This window comes from Pleurodeles waltl, chromosome 8 (assembly GCF_031143425.1).
Source record: "Pleurodeles waltl isolate 20211129_DDA chromosome 8, aPleWal1.hap1.20221129, whole genome shotgun sequence".
NCBI lineage: Eukaryota > Metazoa > Chordata > Amphibia > Caudata > Salamandridae > Pleurodeles > Pleurodeles waltl.
The window spans coordinates 307,235,133-307,262,401 of NC_090447.1; positions in this window are offsets into that span (position 1 = coordinate 307,235,133).

Sequence of the window (27,269 nt, forward strand, 5' to 3'; positions counted from 1 at the left end):
TGGAAAAAAGTACTTCACTTTTTTGGTACAAAACACCTAGACATTCCCTCTGTACAGAAACAAAGATTTCTAATGTAAAATCACAGAAAGTAGAGTGCAGCTGGGTGACAGACACCATATTTAGAAAACCACGGAGAACACCATTGGTTCTCCTAATAGCTCTAAAAATTGTAGCTATATTCATTCACTTTATTCATGAAACGTTCCCATGTAAACATGTGAAGTTATGTACAGATACAGACGGTATGGTAAAGGTGAAAAGTTAGCTAAAAAAAATGATATCCAATACTGTCTATGTCCCAAAATCATTTTCTAAAAAGTTATTACTTGATGTGTGGAATTTGGGACCAGCCTTGTACTATAGGGTAGTGATAGGAATATCAACCCCCTCATCATTGTCAGACAAATCAGAATGCCCTACACATGTAGTGGGAATAATAGACTGATGTTCCTAGAATCATTGGGTGATCATGGCCTATCCTTTCCCTAGTGCCTCATACACCCAACAGATTGTTATGACTAGGGATGCTGGGAACCCCATGATAGTATTGTGTGTTCACAAACACATGCACCAATCCATGACACTTTTCCTCCTAAATGCATAGAGGTTTGATAACAATCTTGGCAAACAGGGTTACTCTGTCACAATTGTGACAGATATCCCTCCCGTCGTGTTACGATCCCATTATATCCTATGGATATCTTAATTTAGTGGACAGAACATCCAGAACATTTGTGACAGAGTATTTAATCGTCCAAGAATATAATCAGGCCTTAAGTCTCTTTAAACAGCATCCTAGGAGGAAAGGTTGTTTAGAAAAGATTATTTATGTTATTTATGTTATGCCACCCTTTTGCTTCTTGAATCCTTCATGCTGGCTTCTGTGTCCCATAGGTTTTCAGGAAAAGATGGAGCTGGACTATATCATGAGTCCCAATGCACCCTGGGGGTACAGTTGCTTCCTATGGCTGCTTCTCAATCCAAGATGGATACTGAACTTCCTGTAATGACATTCCATTGTTCTCCAGAACAAAGTGCAGCTGTGGGATTATATCAGCATTCCCAAGATGGTGGATGCAGTAGATTCCCATGGCTGCACCTTAATCCAAGATGGCTTTGGTAGTTTCTGTAATGATACTTTCTTTCTCTTTATATCATGAATCTGACATCCGGCCAGTAGGGGGCGATAACAAAGGCCCTCTGGAGCCATGCTTTTATCCCTAAATATGTTTCACACTTCTACACCTTTCCTTGCCAGATATACTTCATATTCCAGTCCAGTATTCCACACTGCTGTCTTGATGCATTACGGTCCCTGTATTCCTTTCTTTCTCCAAACCCTGCCCCAATCACTCCCTGGTGGTGGTATTCTATTTTCTACTTTGATTCCTGGATCCCAAGGTTTCCTTTACTATTTATATCTGTGTTCTTTTCTTTCCTCTCTCTTTACTCTGATCCGTACTCCATTCCTGGATTTCCTTTGTCCTGTCCTGTATCTGCTGGTTTCCCTGGTCTTCCCCTTTTTAGGTCTCAATTCTGCCTTCCCTTCATTGCTGTTTCCCTGACTCCTTGCACTTGGTTGATTCCTTGCACTTGGCTCTCTCCCTGCACCTGTGCTCCTCCCCTGAGCCTCAAGCTCTTACAGGCCTGTGAGCATAAAGCACAGTGGCCTGAAACTGACTTTGCTGCTGTGTCTCCTTGATTTCTTTTGGATCCTGCAGCTATATTGCAGACTTTCCTTTGACATCATTTTTCCTTGTTGATTTTGACTTCCTGTTTTGATCAGTTATTTTGCCTTTGTTGCCTATCTCTTGTTTATCTAGCATCTTTTTTTCCCTGTTTGCCTTGACTCTTGTTCTGACAGTATACATCCAGGCCTACCTTGTGTCTTGTATATGCAGATTACATGTCCTATATTCCTGCAATCCTATTTTGGCTGCATATTCCTATTCTATCCTAGTTAGCATGCAGAATTCCAGTATACTCAGTGTTGTGTATTACAGTCCTGTTCCTGATCCTTATTCTAGTCCAGAGTTTCCCAGAGCACAGTTCATGTTTCTGTGTACCTGCCACTGTTCTCATTTGTATAGTGTGTTTATATTATATCCTGATTTTCATTGCTTCCAAGGGTGCCAGTTAGGTTTCCGGGCTTATGTCTTTGAAACAGAGAACCATCCAGCGCACCATCACCATAGGAGCTGCTGGTTGTCTCCCTGAACTCTGCTCCTTGCCATCTTGCAAGAGAAAGATCACTTCCAAGAAGCAAACAAACTGTTCTGTATGATAGTTTGTCTATTATTGCCCTACGTTTACCGTTCTGCTTGTACTTGTATTATCTTGATAGTTTGCCTTGAAGACTTCCTGTTTCAACCTGCTTCTGTCCTGTTGCCCTCCAAGCCTGCAGGTATTCTCTTGTTTGTATTAAACCCCTTCTCTTGAAATCCTTTGTTCCTGCATAGAGCAAGCATCCTCATTGTGCTGCCTTTTCCTGCAATCAGTTAGTCTCCTTGACAGTTTGTCCTGAACTAGCTAGACCCCTGACACTTTAGTATTAAAGGTTGCTGAATTCGGGGAAAATGTGCCACAACACAGCCAATAGTATTTTTCATTGTTCTCTTTGTCACTTGCATTAGATTTTTGCTGCATGTTTTTTTCTTTAGGATTTTCCTGGGATTAAAGAATCCTCTGCAAGTCTCCGATTCCACCTGACACAGCTAAAATTGCACAAATGAAGTTGAATCGGGCAAGGCCATATGAGATATCCAAAGTTTTGCTAAGCACAAATCGAAAACAGACGAGGTACACTTACAGCAATCCATCATGGATCTGAGTGTGTGCTTTACCAGCTATACTTTACTTGAAATTTGGCACCAATTTAAAACTACTAAATTCAAACTTAATACCTTCTTCACTGACGAGGAATAAGCCCTAACTAAGCTTAAACTTAGGCACTATGAGCACGGCGAATGATGGGCAAATTAGGGGTGGTGTGATTTTGCCAGAGTGATCCTCAGAATCCATAGATGGCATCCATCATAGGAGTGTCTCATTGCTCATGCACACTATAGACACAGCTGAGACCTTTGAATCTGGCCTGGGATGGAATGGCTCCAAGTGTGGGTGAAATCACTGAGCATGAGATAGCATAGACCATCACTGAACTCCCTACATACAGGGAGCCCAGAGAGTTCTGGTTCCGAGGCAGGTTTGACATGATGCTTATAACACTACTGGTCCATCTATTGTATGCTACATTGAAAGATGCATAGGGGACAGGGTGTCAGGATTCACTTTTATATAATGGTAGTATAGCTCATCTGAAGCTTCCTTAAGTTCCTAACACACCTCTTGCGGCAGATAAAACATGATTTAGCAGAACTCTTGCCTCTCTTTTTGGATTTAGGAAAAACAAAACTCTTTGATCAAGTGTAAGAGTGTGAACAATAGGCTCTCAAGAGATCTGGACATGGACACAGCTTCAGTAATATCCAATGGTGACAGTATAGTTGTCCCAACTGCAGATATCAGCTGCAATGTCTTGATATAGAGCTCAATCAAAATAGATTATGGCACATGGGCTTCCCCTTATTAGGAATCCTTATTGGTCTCAATACATGAATTGTCTGCCTTCCATGGCATATATACATACTAGATATTTTAAGGCTCTCCTATACACCAATGTTTTATCATTCAAACTATGAAAACCTAGGCTCAATACCTACAGCGTTGTCCTTGATTATTCGCTCTCCAGATTTCAGGGTGCAAAGTCAATTGGAGGCAATTAAGCAAGAAGCCTTATGCTCCCACATTGCTGTTGTCCTTGATTAATCGCTCTCCAGATTTCAGGGTGCAAAGTAAATTGGGGGAAATGTGTGTCACTCCAATGCCTCATATCACCATGGAGACTGCTTGCACAGACTGTACAATGTTGTGGGTTTTGCAGGGGCCTTAAATAACTTGCGATTTGAACCAATGGAGGTCTTAAGAAACTTTTGAAGGATAACATTGCCCATTGATGACAATAATCAGGGTTGATTTAATGAGTTGCACCCACTCCAAACTATCAATGGATGGTAGGGTACAGATAATAAAATTGACTAATGCTTCTAGGTATATCTATGTCTTCCGCATGTTGCCCATTTGAGTCCACATCATGGATGGTCTGGATATACTCAGATATTAGAGTGGAGGTCTGAGTGGGGAACCAAACTTTAGACAGATACAACAGAAGTTGTGGGCCCACACAATGGCCAGGGGTCCATGACTCTCCCACATGGAGTTTTGCTACATGACTCAACATCTTTCACAAATTTCCTGTTTCCTACCGCTCACAAGAGACTGTTTTGCATGGATGCATTTAGAAAGTTCAATACTCTGCTGCCCGAAAGACGCTCTCACATTTTATGAACTTAAGCCCATTCCAACAGCCCCAAATAACCTAATTATTGCAACCATGTTCCACAAATGGGTAAATGTAGACGCGATTTAGAAAGAAACGCTAATGTTACACAACAATACACCCATTTGGCACAACTCAGAATTTCAGACAGGGGACACCTCCATTAAATGGTTCTAACAGTCAGGGAAGAGAGCACATCCTCTAGACTTTGTGTTTATCGATGGGTCTCCAACATCTTTCCAAGCTCGTTCGGAATACCAGACGTGCTACTGCCAGAATCAACAGCTCATTCACTGTCTGAGAAGCCATTTTAGTCCAAGACTGACTACATAGCCTGAATCCACCTTCCTGAAATTCATTAGGCTAAGGGCTATTTTTGTGGCCTGATAACCGAACTTTATAAAGTCATTGTCATGACATTGTTTTCCTAACCTAATAAAATTACTTCTGTACTTCTCTGGCAGATGCTTTTGAGAAAATAGTACTCCCCAGAAGACTAGTCCTGATAGTTACTTGATCATGACAAGGTAGCAAAAAATTGAGAATGAGGCTCCTGCACTTAAAAATCTTGAATGACTGGTACTAGCCACCCATAAAGCTGTACAGAGCCAAATTACCACGTCAACTTTAGAAGTGCAGCCTGTAAGGAAGTAACTTGTGAAACAGTCCTATCATACAGCTATACTGGCTAAAGACTAGAATACACTAACAGAAATCACTGAAACCTGTATCTACCTTTGTGTGCACTTAGCTATTCTCAGTGATTCAAGAGACATAATTGAAATGTCCATACACAGTCCCAAGGTGGGTGGCCACTTACCTGAATGCCACCAAAGTATGTCTGACATCGTTTACACCAAATCATCACACCCACATTGGACAAATGGCCTGCAGAACCTCAACCTTTATGTACGTATCCTATGTATCCTACTTGATTCCTTTAAACTCCTAATAAAGACACAGTATGAAAAAAAAGATGCCCACCCATCAGTTGTGCCTACCAAAGGCAACACGAAATATCATCACAGATTGACAAAAACAGGAGGATCAGGATCTGACATATAGAGGCAGATGGACTAGGTTTATGAGGCAAAGAGTGTAAACATCTAGAATACTTTCACTTGTGCCACTTTTGTCTTCTCGTACTCCTGACAAGGGAAAATGGTGGTGGCCACCAGTTGAAGTTTGCATTAGGGTGATCACCTGTCTGTAATTTTCACAGACTGCCCGTAATTTCACCCTGCCGTCTGTTGTCCGTGATGAAAGGCTTATTGGAGAGCATATGTCCGTAATTTTAGCCTTTCACCTAAAGGATAAAATATAATTAGGACAGATCAGATTTCCCAGCTGGATGGAAAGGCAGGGAGACTCCTGTGCTCTGAGGGAGGGAGGGACAGGCAGATAAGAAAAGGCCTTCTTGCCAGGGTGTCCCCTTCCCTAAAGAAATGCAAATGTGCACAACTGGTGAATCTGTAATTGTAAAGGGGCTTTGGAACCTGCATTGACTTTAATCATAGGAGTCAATTGAAGCTTTCTGATGACAAAGATAGTTTCTTTTAGAGAGGTACTGTAAGGGAGTTCCAAGGTGAGCTGTAGAGTGTGTGGTTTTAATGGACTTTTATAAAAAAAATGTTACTATTAGGTTTAAACTGCGTAATATTCCAGTCTGTATTTTAGAAAGACTTTTTTTATTTAACCGAAATGTAGCAGCCTTTATTTTTATGTGTGTAATGCATGTTTAAAATAAGGACGTACACATTCACAGTTTTTCAGGGAACCTCAGTACCTCATAGCACTAACAAACATTGTCAAAGCCAATAGTTCTCGTCTACACAAGAGTTATTGGCTTTGTTAATGTGTTTCAGCCATGTTATACACCAAAGTGGCAGCTGTTCAGCATGGCTAAACGTTAGTGGCATAGTGGTGTAGAGTGGAGTAGAGTGGCATTGGAGCAGTAGTGTAGAGCACAGTGGTGCAGAGTAGAGTGCAGTGGGGTACAGTGCAGTTGTTTAGAGTGCATTGGCGTAGAGTGCAGTGGCTCAGAGTGCAATAGCATGGAGAGGTGTGGGGCAGAATAGAGGGGAATACAATAGAGTGGCAGAGAGTGCAGTAGTGTAGAGTGTTGCAGTGGCATAGAGTGCAAAGTAGACTTGTGTGGCATAGAGTGCAGTGGCATAGAGTGGTGCAGAGTGGAGTAGTGTAGAGTGGTTTAGTAAAGAGTAGAGTATAGTGCTGTAGAGTGCAGTGGCATAGAGTACAGTAGTACAAAGTAGAGTGGTGTAGAGTGCAATATTGCAGAGCAGAGTGTCAGTGCAGTGATGTAGAGTGACACAGAGCAGTGGCATAGACTACAGTGGTGTAGAGGGCAGTAGCATACAGTGCAGTTTAGAGTGCATTAGCATAGAGTGCAGTGGCATAGATTGGCATGGGGCAGAGTAGAGTGGCATGGAGTGCAGTGGAATAGAGTGCCATACAAATCGAGTGGCAGAGTGTACAGTAGTGCAGGGTGGTGCAGTGGCATAAAATGCAGAGTAGATTTGCGTGTCATAGAGTGCAGTGGTGTAGAGTGATGCAGTGCAGAGTAGTGTATAGTGCTGTAAAGTGTAGTGACATAGAGTGGAGTTATCAAGTGGTATAGAGTGCAATGAAATAGAGTGTATTGGTGAAGAATGCAGTAGTACAGAGTAGAGTGGTGTACACGTAGAGTATAGTGGCGGCCAGTGCAGATTTGCACAGTAGATTGTCAGAGTGCAGTGGTGTATAGTGCTGATGTTTATAGTGCATTGTCATAGAGTGCATTGAAGTAGAGTGCAGTGGTTTAGAGTGTAGTGGGGCAGAGTGGAATAGAGTGCAGTGACAGAGAATAGATTCAGAATAGAAAGCAGTGGCATAGAGTGGAGAGGTGTAGGATAGAGTGCAGTAGCATAGAATGCAGTGGCACAGAGTGCAGTGGCATAAAGTAGATTGTTTCACAGTAGAGTGAAGTGGCGTAGAGTGGAGAGGTATAGGGTAGAGTGGAGTTGCATAGAGTGGCATAGAGTGTGATGGCATAGAGTAAAGTGATGTAGAGGGCTGTGGCATAGAGTAGATTAGAGCAACATACAGTGTATTGATGTAAAGTGCAGGGGCATAGAGTTGAGTGTTACAGAGTAAAGTGCACTAGCAGAATGTATTAGCATAGAGTGCAGAGGTGTACAGCGCAGTGCTGTAGAGTGGCATTGAGTGGACTAGATTGGTGTTGCCTAGACTGGAGTGGTAAAGCGTGCAGAGAGCAGTGGTGTGCAGTGGCATAGAGTAGAGTGGAGAAGAGAAGAGTGCAGTGTCCCACAGTGCAGTGGCATGGAGTGGTGTAAAGTGGAGTGATGCAGAGTAGGGTGCAGTGGTGTGGAGTGGTGCAGAGCAGAGTTGAGTGGAGTATGCATGCTGTGGTAACACACAGCCATTACAGACAACATGTTTTTAACATACAGTTAAAAAAAAAAACTATACAGTGCACAGACGATGATGTGTGGAAATTGCATCACCTAATGTAATCATTTGTTTGAATCATATAAGCGTATTTGTTTCCAGCAAAGTTCAGAATTAACAAAAATGTCCTTCATTTGCACTCCTAATTCTGATATATACTGAAGTTTATTTAAATGTTGTCATGTGATAGAAAAAAACTCTTTCCTAACCCGATTATCCAGAAAGATTGTCGCTTAAATCTTCTCACTTTGAAGTCAGATAAAGAAAAGTAAACACTATGGGCCTGATTCTAACTTTGGAGGACGGTGTTAAACCGTCCCAAAAGTGGCGGATATACCACCTACCGTATTACGAGTCCATTATATACTATGGAACTCGTAATACGGTAGGTGGTATATCCGCCACTTTTGGGACGGTTTAACACCGTCCTCCAAAGTTAGAATCAGGCCCTATGTTCCCACCAAAGACAGAGCCTGACATTTGACCTTGTTCTTTGAATGCACAGCAAATGTGATGAGATAAAAACAAGATTTACAGGCCTGTTAACAAAAAGGGAGCACTATGAAGGATAATGCAAATAAGGTTTGGCCAAGAGAAGGGATGAACTCAAGCTGCATAGCCTAAAACAAATAAAGCCAACAAATTGAAAGCAAAGAAATGTGAGTTACAAGCCTCAAAGCCAAAGGCAAGCAACTGGTAGAATGCATTCCCAAGGAAGGTCTATGATTGTACTTAAAGTGACAGTCGTGAGATACTTTGTGGGGAAAGTCCAGTATTTTAGTCCAGTCTGTATCTTGCAGAGGTTTGGCCATATAAATCACCCAGGTAGAATGACAGGAAGACCTGGAATGGTCTCAATGTTGCAGGAAAGGTCTGTACACCCATTCTATCAGTTTGTCACCAGCCCCAATGGTGTAGAGCTTCTGGCACACCTTATGTAAGGTTAGTGCTAGGTGACAGACATGACAAGGGCATTTAATGATTGTTTAAGGTGGTTGTAAGTAAGGAGTTGACTGGGGTGAAGATGGTAGTCTGCCACAAGTGTTTGGAAATTTAGTAGCTCGGCATCCAGAAACAAATCCCCCAATTTTAAAATACCTGCAGCATGTCACTGATGGAGTTGCTATGAGCACACCCGTCCTGTGCGAGTGGGAATGCTCAGTAAAGTTAGTGCAGGAGCACAGGGTTTCGTTGTGTTAGTGAGTTTACAGGTTCTAGCAAGGCAAGAGAAAGCTGTGCATGATAACCCCAGATGGTAATCCGTAGAATGGTCAGCAGGAAACAATGAGCAGTGCAGTAAGCCCTCCTTAAACGCCTTTACTGATAAACCCCATCTCATGCAGGGGGCGGGCAGAAAGCCAACAAGCCACACATTGGACCTGTGCAGCTGAATAATAGCATTCTAAGTCCAGAATCCACCGAAAGTCACAGGTAGCTTTAGAGTGGAAAGAGCTACACGACAGCGACCCAGCGACAAAATCAGATGTGTGGCATGTCTGAAGAAGGAAAGAAGGACGAGCAGGGGAAGGTTTGCAAAATAATAGTATTATTGGGGGTAGCACACCATCTTCACTAGTGCCATATGGCCCACTACAGAAAACAGAAGAGAAGACAAAAAAGCAAACTGGTCTCGGAGGGACTGTGACGCTCTGCTGATATTTCCATATTCCAAATCAGTTGGAGAATGGTAGATATTAAACCCAAAAGGTAACTAGTTCCCGGTTCAATCTGAGGTCTAATTGTATATGAAGGGGAAAACAGTGCCACGTGTTAAACTCTAATTACATTTTTAAATGTTTACATTTTGTTTGTGCAATTTACATCCCAAATATTTTGAAGATTCTATGTGTACTTGACACTCAGGGATAACCTAGATCACTAGTTTGGCTTTTGCTCAATTTCAAAACCATTATAAGACATGGGCAAAGCGGGCAGTTGCCTTGCATAACCTTGCAAGGGGTCTGTTCCCTGCTCACCCTTCACAAGCACGAACAGCAGACCATTTCACCAGAAGAGTTTGCCAAAGTAGGTGGGTGCTATTTGTTAAGCACTTGACATTGCAGTGCCTCTTCTATTTCTCTCCTGTCTGCAGAGACAACTCCCCAGGTATGAAATACTGTCTGATAGTCTTGTTGGACACATCTTGTCTGATTTTAGGAATTGTCCCATCTTGTTCTTCTCTTCCTTATTTATCCAGTACTTAGCATCAGCCCTTTGAATCAGTTGCTGTGGATCTCCCCTTTGATCTCAAATTCATTCTCTTCTTTTATTATCTTTGATTGGTAGTCCGGGCTCCCAGCTCTAAGATAAATGTAGAGTCCCGGACATACACTTTATTGCTGTGAGTCTACAGACAAGTTGTGGGTACCACACATCCTGACATTAAGTGTGAGACTGTCCCACGCACCATCTACCCTGCCTCATTAAATTGTTTTTAGGTTGAAAGTCCAGGGGACGTTGGGTTGAGCCAGATATTGTTTTTCAGTTCATTTAAACTAGCATAGGGTTAATTACCTTAATGTTTCCCAAACTGTTTGCCAGGGTTTTTAAAATGTTCAGAAACATAATTAAAATGTTGTTGCTACTTTCTCTTTAAGGAAGATTGGGTCGATTTGGGTGCGGGAATGGCCTTAACACAGTGCTGAAGGGCACTAATTTATTACTGAACAAGGATGTAATGTGACACCTGAATGTAGAATACCAGAAGGCAATCACAAAAAGGCCACAGTGAATAAATAGTGCTATGTTAAAAAAGAGTATATAAATGCACTGGTATCATAGTGAGGCATGGCCTCTCTTTGGTGTGTCTGTAAAACTGACGTTGTCCTGAATTTTAGTCCTGAATTTTGATCCTTTATTCTGACTTTTTTACAGTCCTGTCCAGGATTTGTCTCAATGCCATGTCACCCTAGTGTGCATACATTCCCTAGTTTGCTTTTCAGTAATTATGCAAAATGTCAGAAAACAATTCAGAGAAATAAGGTGGAATCGGAAGACCCCAAAAATATATAACAACTAAGGGCAGCCTTATTTACCGTTTCCCGAATATACAACCAGTTTTTTTATGTCGACAGACAGAGATCCTTGAGGAGAAATTAACATTTTTTAATTGGACAAAAGAGAAAAAAGAATGAGTCCACCGGAATGAATCAGAATGGCATAATAGACAATTGTGCTGGACATTTGTATTTACTACCTCAAAGGAGATGACTGCTTTGTGAAAATTACAAACAGCAGTTTACTTGAAACAATGGGGAAACATTTTTTCCTTCGATACCTGTTTTAAAAATTAGACTTTATTTTGTGTTTATGTTGTATTATGTGATGTAGTGATATTGAACAAGTGACAAAAAATTGAGTTGTATATACTAAATTTGTATATGTGAATATAGGGGTAGTAGATATTTGTATGATAAGAGGATTCTATAATAAATATAGTTTAAAGAAATACAGTACACTGAGGTGATCAATTCATGTGTCACTTTTGAAAAAAATGAGGAGATATTAATCCCGACCACATATGTATTTTGGTGTTGGTTTGATTTCCAGTCCACATGTAGTGGGGTTATATGGACTGGCCCCTTTTGGTTGTATATATATTTAAAATTAACCTGGGCACCTCAGTAGTGTACCTATGAGTGTCCCTAAAGCTATATGCCCTACCATAGCCTAGAGACTTACAGGGAGGTTGTCATAGCCAATTACAATTAGCCTAATTTGCATACTTATTTTATACAGAGCACATGCCCTGGGACTAGTTAGCAGTACCCAGGGCACCATCAGAGCCAGGAAAAGATCAGCAAAAAGAGAAAAATGGGGGAAAAAAGTTAGGGGGCCTCTGCAATCAGCCCTATTTTCTCACACCAAGCCATTAATAAAATGTTGGAGGGCCAAAAGGAGTGGTGGACTCTGCTGTCATTTCCACATGTTTGTTTGGCCAGCCATCTTAGGCTCTCCAACCCAGCTGCATTGCTGGGTGGAGAACAATAGCAGGCACAAGCTTCCAGTCCCAAAGGGAGCACAAAATAAACCCCTCTGTCCAATTCAGATGCTGCTCTCATGGGTATTACCTGCATGATAGCAGCATCTGGATTAGAATAGGGGAGTCTAGGAGTCTCAGCCTGTGCGTACACACACCAGAAGAGCGGAAGCTACATTTTTTTTCTTTACTTAATGCCCCTCCCACTACCTTTCGCTGGCTCTGGCACTACTGAGCCTCGGGCTGCAGTAACTCCCCTTCATGGATACAAAGGGGAATGGATCACCCTTAGATTAGGTGGATGCTTTGGGGAAGATATTTCACCACGGGGAAAAGTGATTTGCTGCAGAGGAAAAAAAGTCTGCATTTTCACTAGACGATCCATTTTCCACTATGGAGAACTATGCAAAGTTGCAACTGCCAGGTATTCTCACTAGTATGCTTGTACTTCTGCATCTGGCAAAGCTTTCCAGACATACTACTGGGAATTAAGGTAAATGGTAAAAAGAGGAGATCTGCATTCATCCATAAATAAAAACCTACAGGTGCAGATTTCATACTTTTTATTAATCCACTGTCCTGCAGCTTTTTCAGATGGGAACGATCTATGGTATGGTAGTATGATGTATTACAGTGGAAACTTCACATAATATGTGTGGCTAAGTTCCAGCTGCTACATGTCGAATCTGAAAACACTGTTCAGTAAACCCACTCTGCAGCAAACTAAAATATTTCCCACATGAATCTTAATAATTTAGCCACATCTAATTCTTGCCAAGGGATAATGTTACAAGATGGTTAAATATTTATTTCTACTGTTCAAAACAGTGTAATGCAGCTACACAGACAATGGCAGAGTGAAAACTATATTAGAATAATTAGGAACTATACAAATATATATATATATATATATATATACATATATATATATATACATATACAAATATATATATATATACATATATATATATACATATGTATATATGTATACATATGTATATATGTATATATATATACATATGTATATATGTATATATATATACATATGTATATATATTTACTTATATATGTATATATGTATATAATCCACAAATTGACACACGTCAGACACGGCACTCACAGGATTCTTAAGTTTTCTTAGTTTTCTTGTTTATTCAATGATGAAATCCCCAACACCAAAGCGTTTCAACCAACAAGGCCTTGATCACGGTAGGTAGTTTGCACCCTGCCTTCAAAGCTGGAGGACCTGCTATAGGGGTGACTTATAAGTGACCTGGTGCAGTGAAAATGGCAGTGAAAGGGGTGTTTGCACCTTTTCACGCAAGCTGGAATAGCAGTCCTGCAGAAGCCTTTGTATGGGCTTCCTATGGGTAGCAAAATATATGCTGCAGCCCATAGAGATCCTCTGGGACTCCAATGCACTGGGTACCTAGGTACCATATACTAGGGACTTGTGAGGGGGCACCAGTATGACAATTGTGGGTGAAATACAGAGCTTTGGGAGAGAGAGCATAATCACTTGGGACCTGGTTAGCAGGATCCCAGTGAACACAGTCAAGCACATTGATATCAGGCAGAAAATGGGGGTAACCATGCCAAGAAACACTTACTTGCAACTTACCTGGGATGGGCTCCCTCCTCCTGTAGTGTCCCTGTGGTGTGGGTGCTGGTAGTGGTGTTGCTGGGGATTGGGGTGGGCATCTCTGTGCCAATTCCATAGTGTTTCCCCAGTGGAAATGGGCCTACATGCACATTAACGCCAGGTCTGACCAGGCATTAAATAATGGCACTAAGTGGGCTTAGTGCCATTATTTAGGTCTGCCTCCCTCCTGGGTGTAATTTCAGCATCGGGTGTTAAATATGGCTCTGGGGGCTGGCGTCATTTTTAGGAAGGGAACACCTACCTTGTATCTCATTGACGCAAGTTGAGTTGGCACTTCCTAGAAATGGCACTAGCTCCAATATTTTGACACTACACGGGTCTGACATCAAAATATAAATATGGAATTAAGTTAGTGACATTTTAGAGTCAAAATTAATGACGCTAAGGCAACGCTAACCTTCTATAAATAAAGGCCTAAATGTCACAACAACACTTTACGCTAAAGCATTCCCAGCATAAAGTGTTGGTAAATGTGGGGTGAAGTTTTGACCGTCAAGTTTTTCATGTTTTAAGTGTATTGTTGTGTTTTATTTTATTACTGGTGTATTAAACACATCATATATTTCTTTCTGCTTCGTCCTACTTCTCAAGACTATTTAGAGGAAGGAAAGCTAGAAACTCCTGTGAAACAACAGGGAAATCTGTTTATCGCTGCATCTCCTCCAGGACCGCTTTTCACAGTGCCACTCTATATTGTCTAGCTGGTGTTATATGTGTTTTAGTGACACTGAGAATGTTAGGTAAATGTGTATGTTTAAGCATGATACTATCCAATGTTTTAGTTATTTGACTGCTTCTCGTGATATGTTACATTAAATTACAATTACATTCATTGTTAACGTGACTTTCCTATCTTTACAGTTTAATATTTTTTACCCTTGCCTAGGCTAAATTGATATCCTCCATTAGGTATTCACTGAAGCTATGGAGAGAGCGGTCTAATTAGCAGAGCAGAAGTCCAATTTTAGGCATCACCATAGAAACGGTAATGTAGACCAGGGTAAGATGATCCTGTACTTTTAAATAAAAGAACACAAGTGCAATTTTATTTTTAAAGCCATGAAAGTCCAATATAACCTGGTTTTCCGGTTATCTGCAAAGCGGTAACAACAGTAATTGCATATAAACCACAAATACTCACGAAAACATATCTAAACAGTAACGGCACTGACAATGAATACAATCATATGTATCAACATGTAAACTAATTAACTTATAAAGTGTGGGTGCTAGTTAAATAAAGAGCTGGCCTTCAGGGCAAAAAGTGTGGTAAAAGGGGACTCATGCTTTAATATCGACCTCCAACAATATGGACAATATGGACTCCATAATACCCGCTTGCACTACATCTTCAAAGTAAGTAGCTTTTTATTTGATTTGTTTGATAATGAAAACAACAAAAAAAATACATAAGTTTCTATAGTGACCCAACTCTCACAAACAAAAATGTTTTAACAAAATATAACAATGCTCTATTCAGTGCTCTATTCAACTATCATTGAAAGTTTCACATCATTTCAGTCCATAAAAATACTTAAAATGACATAATCAAACAAAATTATAAAAAGCCCAGTCTAAAATAATTTCAGTCTTACGCTAAAAAATAAGAGTTTGCAGACAAGGAAGCATTTAACATTTAACATTCTAAAAATCTGTAGTAAAATACTTTTCTTCTCCACTACAAAAGTTCTACAGAAGACAATTAGATGGGGCATGGTTAAAGGAAAGTGATTACTAACACCACACAGACAAGTTTCCATTCTTGCATAATTCGGTGTCCCTGATTTTATAAAAGCTGGCACCTGGTCAAGACAAATCATAAGTGACCACCTTCTAATCACAGAGCTCTTACTGTCACACAGGTAAAATTGTACAGCACCACCATAACCAGCAGCTAATAAATGAGACAACTTATTTCTCATATGCACATTCTGTGAATCAAAGTGTTTATATTTACACCATTGCAGGTACACACCGGCCCGCTCAGAATGTCCACCCAAATACAATACATCACAACATTGGCCCAAACGAAAATCACACACCTGACACTCATACACACACCACACACACACACACACACACACACACACACACACCTACAGCACCATAAAATACAAACCCACCTTACCCACAACCCCTTAGGAACACCAATAATCGCCACAAGACTAACATGAAGATCACTGAGACAACTACACACAAACCACAAACACCCATCCATCCGTCACGCACCCCACATCCCACTACCCACCACATCACTCAACACCCTCTGCACAACACACATCACACAACACCCATGTCCCCACTAAGGCACCCCTGTTTCAGTGATGAGGAGTTGCAGTTCATGGTGGAGGGGTAGAGCCACAGCTGTTTAGAGCACAGGTACAGCAAATATCCATTGCCAAGAAGATGGAGCTATGGCAGAGAATCGTGGACAGGGTGAACGCCGTGGGACAGCATCCAAGAACAAGGGCCGATATCAGGAAGTTTTGGAACGACCTACGGGGGAAGGTATGTTCCATAGCAGCAAGGCACTAGCTCGCCATCCAGAGGACTGGCGGTGAATCCCCACCTCCTCCACCACAGCTCACAGTATGGGAGGAGCAAGTCTTGGCAATCCTGCATCCTAAGGGACTCACTGGAGTAGCTGTACGACTGGACAATGGTGTCAATATTTCCTACTTATCACCCCCCCCATCCCTGCATGCCATCACACCCCCTCACCCTCACTTCCATCACTCCACTCCATAGCACACACCGCACCTACACATCTGACTAACCCCAATGCCAAGCCCTGCATGCTATACCAATGCATGGACAGCCCTCCCAGCCCTGCATGTACATCCATCACCAACCATGCACAGCATGGAGAACTAACAATCACACAATATATCACCATACACAAACAAATGTGGGTGGGCAACAGCAACAATAGAGGGGAAGCTAGGGATGTACAATATGTCACAGACATGAAGCATAATACATCACTTACATCCCCATAGGTGCCCCAGCCAAAGTCAGGGGCGAGGAGGTGCTACAACTCTCCAGACCCCCAACAGAAGATGCCCCCAGGGATGACAGTAACTATGGACTTCAGGCTCTGGATGAACTATCTGGCCCATCAGGGACCACTGGTCAGTTGGCCACTGCAGCCCACTCACAGTCCATCACAGAGACTCACCCATCAATATCCAACACCACAGCACCCACCCAACGTCCCCACACCTCTGTCCCCAAGACACTTCAATCAGAAGTGTGTCCACCTGTACAGGGACCTTAGTCCACACCTCACACGCAAGACAATCAGGGACCTGGGGTCAGTGGCAGTGGGACACTGTTCATGGGACGGAGGCACAGGAGAACAGGGACACTGGGAGGACCGCTGTGCATCAGAGGGAGGACAGGCCCAGAGAACCGACTCTCCAGGAGGCACTCACCAATGTCCTGGGTTCTTACCAACAATCCCAGGACAAGATCGGCCAGATCCTTACCAACATACAGGAGAACAAGCAGCTGCAGGAGGAACAGCATCAGGAGATCAGGGAGGATTTGCAGGGCATCAACACCACCAAGGTCTCCATAGCAGGGGTGCTGGCAGATATGGCCAACATCATGAGGAAATGGACAACACACCAGCGGGCCCCTACCACGAGCCAGTCTACTGACCAGCCCACCTCCTCCTCTGCAGATAGTGGGCAGGAGGCTCTGCCACAGGACCCACAGGCCACCAGTACCCCTCCCGCTGTAGAAGGTGAACCACCCCTCAAACATTCCCTGCGACCCAGTCAGAAGCCAGAGGCACTTGCCAAGACCAAGACCACCACCAGGAAATGAGACCCTCCTGAATTTCCCCCTTGTGTCCCACCCTGTCACCTTGTCCACTTTGAACTGCCTTTGCTCCCCTTCCTATGGCCCCTTGGACACTGGACCTGTGCAACAAACAGGCTGGAGCAATACCCTGGACTTTCCTCTACCATCACCCCATTCCATTGAACTTTTCCATCAATTATTTGCACTACAATAAACACTCTTGAACACAACTTGAGTGATGGTGTTTTATGTGATGAAAATGTGCATTTATGGAAACAGTCAAATCTTGTGCAAATGTTGTGAACACTGTGATAGCATACAATTAATGGCCTGTAACTGTCTGTGGTCATCACATCAGTACACAGTTGTTACCAACATCTGCAAAATGAGAAGCCATAGGTGACAGTACGTAGAGATGCAAAGGAAGTGAATGCCATCCTGCTACAGCCACACAGAAAACATCAATATTAGAGGAATGGTCAGTTCCACTGTCTCACCTGTGTGTCATTGGAAATATTGACGTATAACTGATGTTCTACTGTCCACATCCTCATCCTCTGCTTCCTCATCCTCACTGTCCTCAGGGTCCACCGCTGCCACAGGGGCATTTCCAGTCTCCTCCTCCTGCAGATAAGGCACATATGATCTGAGGGCCAGGTTGTGCAACATGCAGCATGTCACTAAAATCTGGCAGACCTTCTCTGGTTAGTAGCACAGGGATCCACCTGTCAGATGGAGGCATCTGAACCTGGCCTTCAGGAGGCCGAAGGTCCTTTCAATAATTCTCCTGGTTCGCCTATGTGCCTCATTATAATGATGCTCAGCCCTTTCCTGACATTCCTCACAGGGGTCAGTAGCCACAATAGGTTTGGATAGTGTCACCTGCAAAGTTTTGAGGGACAAACATTAGCCTTACACAATGGTATGGAGTTAACACCAGAAGGCATACACTGACATACATTGGGTGGGGAGTCAGGCTCACCAATTAGCCACACCCTTTGCCTCTGCAGTTGTGCCATCACATTTGGAATGCTGCTATTCCTCAGGACAAAGGCGTCATGCACCAACCCAGGATACTTAGCAGTGATGTGGGAGATGTACTGCTCCGCCAGGCCCACTATTTGCACATTGAGTGAGGGGAAACTCTTCTGATTCCTGAACACCTGTTTTTCTGACAGGGGGGACATATGCAATATGTGTACCATCAATCGCCCAAATAATATTGGGTATATGTCACATTGCATAGAATCCTGCCTTACCTGTGGCCGAATCTTCCACCTGGGGAAAAGCAATGTAGCTGCAGATGTGTTTGCCCAAGGCAGACAATACCATGCCAGCATGATTAAGAACATTGGCTGCGACATTCCTGCTGCAAAGCCTACTGTCACTTGGAAAGAACCAGTTTCCAGGAAATGGAGCACTGATAGAACCTGCACAAGAGGGGGGATCCCTGTGGGATGATGGATAGCTGATATCAGATCAGGCTCCAATTGGGCACACAGCTCTGTGATTGTGGCCCTGTCCAGTCTATAGGTGAGTATTATGTGCTTGTCCTCCACTGTAGCCAAGTCCACTAGGGGTCTGTACACGGGGGCTTGTTTCCTCCTCTTATTCATCTGCAGTGGTAGGTATCTAAGGGACACAAGAGTGAGTAGGCTGTCACAATTTGAACAATGGACCCACCACCTCAGTGTATGTTGAGCATTGATGTGATTCGACAATGGGAATGGCAATGTATTTGCAAATTGTACCAATGACGCAGTTATGGATTACCTGAATGTAGTTCACCACTATTAAATGGTGACCACCTCTCCTGCATCTAGGGACAGGTGGAAGTGAGGTAACTCCTCCGACGTTGGGCATCATGGCAGAAGGTGGTCTTGCACCTCCGTGCTATTCCTCATTGGCTAATATGAGGCTCAATGGAGTACAGTGGCCAATGGGGATCAGCTGCGGCTGTGACAGTGCCCACAACGGACGTGACCCCCATTTTATATCTAAATCCTCACTTGATTCTTGACTTTCCACACGACAACACCTACACTGCGTGTGCTGCTGTGACCTGTGCCTGAATCCTGCCGTGGTATGGGTGACCGAGTAAAGGGCCTCTGCCTTCATTTCAGAGGAATTGGAGTGTTTGGTTGATGGGGTGCTGCCCCAGTATGGACAGCTGTATGGGCTTCCAGACCAACAGGTGAGTACACCTTGGGCACGATGCATGCGACAAGTTTGCATGGAGATGTGTGTGCAAGCGTCGTGTCATTTGGGGGGTGGTATGTCTGGTGGTAGTGTACATGGTGGGCGCTGGGTGATGTGTGTACCAATGGAGATGGAAATGAGATTTGTGGGCCATATGTGTGACAGGCTGGATTGTATGTGTAATGGACTGCTCTTATCTGTGTTTCCTCTGCAGGTCAGTGCCCATCAGAAGAAGGGATTGGGGCATGCCATCGACAAGGACGTATGGACCCAGGGGGTCTACAGCAGGCAGAGAACCCACTGTAAGAAAAGGTGGGAGGACCTGAGTCGCTGGGCCTAGAAGACCTTGGAGGCCCAGCTGGGGATGGCCTCCCAACTAGGGTGGTGTGCCCGTCGGAACCTGACCCCCTTGATTGCCCGCATACTGGTGGTGGTGCTTTAGGTCATCACAGCAGCCACAAGGGGGTGAGTACAGTGGGCGTTACAACTATAATTGGTAGGTGGCATGGGATCCGTGTGTTGGGTGTCAGTTAGTTGGTGCCTCTTAACGCCAGCTCAGACATGGGTAATGGGTGTATTGCAAAATCTGGTAACCTAGCTAGGTTGCATACCATGTCAGACAGGGCTTAGTGACTTCCAGGAGGGGTGCAGTTGGCGGTGGTTGACTCACATCTGGCTGTGGTACCTAGCCAATGGAATGCCAGTGGGATGCATGGTGCTCAATCCTGATTCCTGTGTGTGACGGTAATGTGTATGCCATCTGTGGTGTTGGTGCTGTAATTGACTCAGTGCTCCCTTTCTCTCTCTCCCCTTTTTTCTTCTGTCATCCTGTTCATGTGTTCATTAGCATCATCTGGTAGAGGAGCAGGGGCCCTGGTGACAGAGGGAGCTGCATCCCACAGGACCCAGGAGGCAGAGTCCACTGACGCCGAGGGAACCAGTAGGACAGAGGGTGAGGGGAGCACCACGGCAGAGACAAGAGGTGACAATACTGACCCTGATTCCTACTCCGATGGAAGCTGCCTGGTAGTGACAGACACCTCTGGGACCACCCCAGCTACAGGTAAGGCAGCCAACACCCCCTGTTCCAGCACCGCCCTCCAGTAGCTCCTCACAGAGCTGCCAATGCCTGCTCTCCCAGAAGGGTGGGCATCCCCTTTGCCCCAGGCACCTCAGGCCCTGCCACAGTGAGCCCTAATGCCCTCAGTGTGGAGGCTATTGACCTCCTGTGACCCATCTCTGTAGGGCAGTCCACCACTGTGAATGCCATTCAGGGGCTTGTATCCCAGATGCAGCAATGCAATGCATTCTTGGAGGGCATTCACAGTGGATTGGCTGCCCAACAGAGATCGTTCCAGGCTCTGGCCTCCTCTCTGATGGCAGCCATTCCTACCGTACCCCCTCCAACTACCACTTCCCAGTCCCAGTCCCCTCAACCCCAACCCATCCCATGCACACATACAGACAAGCATGCACACAAAACATCACACAAGAGTGGACCAGACAAACACAGGCAGCACACTTCAGGCCTCAGGCACTCTCACAAACAACAGACAGTTGCACACACAACATCCACTGCCTCCACTGTCTCCCGCTCCTCCTTCTCCTCCTCCTCCCTCACAGTCACATCCGCACTCACACCTGCATGCACTGCATCAACAGCCACTACCACCATCACCACCCCAAGCAGCGCAAACATCTCACTTGCAGACACCTCCACAACTTCCACTCCACCACCCAAGAAAGGGAAGGATCCCACTCCACCATCCAAGAAAGGGAAGGTTCCCACTCCACCAACTAAGAAAGGCAAGAGGCCCCCTCCAACAGCCCTCAGCAAGGAGCCCTCACCTCCAGCAGAGATTGGCAGGGTTTCCCCTCCAACAACAGTGGGCAAGGGCACTCTCCTCCAGCTGGGACACAGCAGCCCTCATCTCCAACTCGACCAGCCGCCCTCACCTCCAGCTGGGACATAGAAGCCCTCGACGTCTGCTGGGACACAGCAGCCCTCACCTCCAGCTAGGACACAGCAGCCCTCACCTCCAGCTTGGACACAGCAGCCCTCACCTCCATCAGATGGCATGTAGCCCATCCTCCTGGGACTGTTTTACAAGAAGCCCCCTCCAGAACCAGTGGGCAAGTTCCCCACCTCAGAGACTGTGACCTTGCACTCCCAGAAAAGGATAATGGGCATGGAGCCCCCTTCAGAACCAGTGGGCAAGTTCCCCACCTCAGAGACTGTGACTTTGCACTCCCCAGCAAAGGATAATGGACATGGAGCCCCTCCAGAACCAGTGGGCAAGTTCCCTACTTCAGCTGGGGTGCCCCCACCCCCTCCCCCCTGAGGTGCCTGGCAATTTCCAACATGATGCCCCTGCACAGTGCAGGGCGGATTTCGTCAGGGAACCAGATGGAGCTTGGACTGTGCCCTGTGGCCATGTGGGCCTTTTGTACTTTGGACTAGCGATTGGCCCTTTCTGAACATTTACTCAAATTTCTCTTATCACATGGACAATATGGTGGCTGTTGCCATCGAATTATAATATCAGTTTTAGCTAAATGTTGTTCTTACATTATTTTGATGTGTGTCCTGTGAGATTGGCTTTCCCCTGTAGCTGGTTGTGTGTATGGTGTGTGTGGATGTGTGTGTTGTGGGTGTCTGTGTCACTCACCTTTTCCTCCCTCCCTCCCTTGTGTGCTCGGCAGCTGTACTGACCATCGTCGACTTCATTGGTGTTAATGTTCCAGGTGAAGCATGGGGTAGAGGAGCATTGGAAAGACTTGCAGTTCCGGTTCCATGGCGGAGTTGATCTTCTTTGTGTCTCTGATGGTGAGTCTTTCTTCTTCTGTCTTCTGTTTCTGCCAGGCTTTTTATGGTGCTGGTACCGCTTTGGAAATCGTGGCGAATTTGCTATTTCATAATATGGTGGGTGGTACCTTGTCTTTCACCTGGCTGGTGATGGCTGCCACCGTGGTCAGTGGTGTTAACACCCTGGAGGTTGATGTAGTACATTAACTGTCTATGGGAGGTATCACCACTATGGTCATAATGTGGCCGTAATTACCGCCAGCCTGTTGGCAGTGTTACTGCCACTTCAACAGTCACCGCCATTGTCATAATGACCACCTACATGTTTTAAAATTAAGATGTTACTTGAAAAGGAGACCTAAATGTGTATACTCATTAATCACATATGGTTGCAACCCATCCAGCCACAAATTCAGCTTTTTTCTTCTGTATCAATTACAGAAAACAATCACTTTTATGTTAGCAACATTTATTATCAACTTATTCTCTCTGCAGTATTCCACAAAAGCATTTAATAGTCTTTGAAGTCCTACTGGGGAAAAATCAAATATAACTGTATAATCTGTGAAAAACAGTCAGGAAATGGCCTCCACACCAATTTTGGAAGAAGAGAGCAAAACTTAGGAAGGGCTATTGATGCATCGGTTAAACAGGTAGAAAACAAAAGTGGAGCTAATATATGTCATTTCCTTAAGCCATTAGGGGTCTGAATATTACTAGATAAAGCACCATTGCTTCCTATTTCCACTATTGTCCATGACCCCTCGTGAACTTTGATTATATTATTTAGCAACCATGGAGGAATGTTCCACTTATACTTTTTTTCCCACCAAAGGGCCCAGTTGACAGTGAAAAATGCTGTTGACAAATCTATCAATGAAACAGAAAGATGCTGTATTCTCTTAAGGACATAATCCTCAACCGGTAGTTTTAAAATATGACAGCCATCGACTATCAAGCGACAGCTGCAGAAAGCCCAATTGTAGCCTAGGGAACAAGCCTTCCTTTAATGCACACTCCTCCAATATGTTTAAAGGTGTTCCGCAAAAAGCTTACTCAGGGTATCAAACAGACTGATCAATGGATGACTCTTAGGGGACTCCCATAGCATCTTTTCATAAACAGGAACTCTTCTACTTTCTTTCCTGGATTCTGGTATGTCATGGCTACTTATTATTGCTAAATACACTGGAGTCAATATGTGTGCCCACAAACTGGAGTCAAGCTTTATTTCATCCACTGATAACCCATCTACCATTTAAGCCCTTGAACTGTTTAGCTTTTTTATTATCTTCAGAATTCTTCATATTGTGGGAATTAATGAGCACTACTCAGACACCAATGTGTCCAGCCTTTGTTGTATGATACAAGTAGTCATGTTTCTTTGACCATTTCTTAGTTTATATTACACAGTAATATACTTTAACCATTCCTCTTCAGAAACTGGGGTTGCTACTACTTTATTCAAGGTACTATCCACTGCATCCCAAAACCCTTTAGTTCTCTTTAAACAGAGCAATGTTATTACCCTAGCCCAGGCAACATCCTTCTCCCTCTAACTAATTTTCCAAAGTTCTAGTCTATATTCCTTCCTATACTGATTTAATAGCACCATTTTATTAGCACTACCCTCTTTATAGGCCTTTTCTGTTGCCTAAGGAGCTAGGCAATCCAAATTTACCCTTACGGCCACATCTAACATTAAGGTACATTCATGTTAGATCTCTGACTGAAGATATCAACTTGTCATGTTCCACCATAAAATCGCGTTACTAGCAGTTAACTTGTTCTCTCAAGAGAATATTCAGCTTTTCCATTGACTGTTGTTTTAATTTAGCTGCCCTTATCACCTTACATTTATTTTTCTCTCTAAGCAGAACACTTTTTTGCCAGCAATCTCTAAAACCTACTGAGCTGAAGGCCTCATTAATATCCACCTTGGTGGTGCAATGGGCATTTGTGGGTGTGCGCACTGAGAGGATGGGGGCAGGGGATAATTGTGGATGTATGATACATGGCAATAATCACTTTTGGTATGTTACCTTTGAGTGTATGAATTATTCTACTACCCTCAGGCACCCCAACAATTCTGCATTTCGGACACAGCACTTTTGGAGATCATCTGCGTGGGAATTGCCATGAATCATTTCACTTTCAAGCACCCTGAGTTGTGTTTCAGTATGCTTGATTTCATGTAACATTGACTGTTGGGCCCCCACCACAGTGAATATACTCACCCCCCATATGGTTATCTTGAAGCCTTGCATTCTATATAGGGAGGAGGCAGTTGCAATGTTTTCTGAAAAGTAAGTTCCAATGGTCATAGCCTGAGCATCTTTGAAAACTGTGTCCTCTAAGAGCAGAAGCTGTAAATGTCACATGGGGACTGGGGGAGATCAGGCCCCAGGACCTAGCAAGTTCCAGGGGGATGTGGTTGGGCAGGGTTTTGTCTAGGTAGGTGGAGTCAGTGATGTTTGTTAGCATATGAGAGGGCATAAAATGCAATTCATGTGGGAGTGTAGCTTGTGTGGAGGGGAACGGAAGGAATATTCCTTCATTCATATACATTCCTATATTATGATCCCTCCATGCATCCTTTAAGAGCCAACTCAGCATCTAGTCCAGCAGCACCCATTCTTGTTTAGAAGCCGGAGCACTGGGGAGGGGAGGGTGAGAGCAATCTAGATGTGTTTCCATTTCAGTATTAAAGTCTCCCCAATCAACTAGGGATGGTGAGACCAGCCTGCAAAACGGAGGAGATATGTGATAGAAAGAGATCTTGTCCGTATTAGTATTAGATACACTACCCAAATGCATGCCTGCCATCCAGTCTCTCCTTGACTAGCACATATCGACCATCTGTATCAATGTTTGTCTCCATACCCTCAAATGGTACACACACGCGCAGAACCATACCATCACCCCATGGATAAAGGCAGAAAAGGTAGTAGCAAACATCTGTCCCCTCCACTTCACACTTCATTTAAGGAATTCATCGACAGAGACGTGGGTCTGTAAGTAAACTATATGGGCTTTATGGAGGTTGAGCTAAGAATGGATACAATGACGCTTGTGAGCTGAGCCCCTCCCCCTAACACTCCACAGTAAGATTTTAGTGGTGTTTGCAACTATCTACATTGGTAGAAATAAGAGGAATCATAATAAACAGAGCTCCACATCAGACCACCTACAATACAAGAGAGATGAGCATAGAATCTATGGCATAATAAATAACACAACAGTCAAACCCTAATTCTTGGTCCTTCGAAGAATATTAGTTAAACCAAAACTGTAAGCGTAACTTAACACAGCATAAAGTGGAGCATTCACTCTGAGGAATGGCTAGGTGGACCTGTAGTGTATGGGAACCCACTGCAATATTGTAAAAAACACAGCACGCCAACAGGTTGCCCCAGAAAACTTCTCTACACTAAGGTACTGCATAATATATCAGATATGCTACTTAAGTCCGCGGTGGCATGGGGGTCCCAAGCAGGCAGGTGACCTTTTTCAGTGAAGTGCAGGTTCCAGTGGATGGAGACAATGATATATGGAAAGTCAGATCACCATGTCCACTGTTTGGGGTGTTACTGTGGGTAAAAGGGCCATGCTTATATTAGAGTCGCAGTCTGAGGCTGCTTTGCTCGACAGGGACTGTCGGAAATGCTGCTGCCTGGTCAAATCCATGGTAGCTAGTATAGCACATTGCTCCTTCAATGCCTATTGAGGAGATAGGGCAGCCCGGGAAGAAGGCAGTCGAGGAGACCCACGCTGGTGATGCTGGTGAGAAGGTCTATGCAACGTCTCCAAGGAAGGGGGTTATGAGCATTTGGACACTATGGCGGTCATTCTGACCGCGCCGCCATGCGGTCACCGCCATTTGGCCGCTCCGCGGTCAAAAGACCGCGGAGGCCATTCTGGCTTTCCTGCTGGGCCGGCGGGCGCCCGCCAAAGGAGCGCCCACCGGCCCAGCGGGAAAGGCCCTGTAACACAGAGGCCGGCTCCGAATGGAGCCGGCGGTGTTGCAGGGGTGCGACGGGTGCAGTTGCACCCGTCGCGATTTTCACTGTCTGCTATGCAGACAGTGAAAATCATGCTGGGGCCCTGTTAGGGGGCCCCTGCACTGCCCATGCCAGTGGCATGGGCAGTGCAGGGGCCCCCAGGGGCCCCACAACACCCGTTCCCGCCATCCTGTTCCTGGCAGTCAAAACCGCCAGAAACAGGCTGGCGGGAAGGGGGTCGGAATCCCCATGGCGGCGCTGCTTGCAGCGCCGCCATGGAGGTTCAGCCCTGCCAGGGGTATTCCGGCGGGAAACCGCCAGATCCCCTTTTCTGACCGCGGCTTTACCGCCGCGGTCAGAATGGGCAATGAAGCACCGCCAGCCTGTTGGCGGTGCTTCCGTTGCCCGCGGCCCTGGCGGTTTAGGACCTCCAGGGTCAGAATGAGGGCCTATGTCTCCAACCAGTCCCACACAGACTCAGGAGTGTCAAAGAACAGCATTTTATCTTCATGCACTACTCACAGGAGCTCCTAGAACATTAGGCATATGTCGGCCCCTCTGATTGGAGTTGTTTTTTGGCTGCTAAAAAAAGAAGCACACCTGATCTGCACTGCTAAAGTGTTGTCAGGAAAGGGGGGACATTAGAGTTTTCATAAGCAATTGGAGCATTTTCCCTGGCCTTCTGTAGCACAGTGTCCCTGTCGCCAACGTTTAAGATTTGGGCCACAATGGGTCTAGGAGGCACCCCGGAAGTGGGTGTCGGGAATGGTCCTCATGTGTTCTCTCCACAGCGAACAAGGCAGAAAGTCCCTACGGGGCCACTCTGGCTTTCAGACAACTTTCATTTAACAATGTGGAACTGGGTCCCTCCGCACTCTCAGACATCCCTATAATTCTTATACTTCTGCATTGTGCTCAATCTTCGACATCCTCAGCTCCATCATGA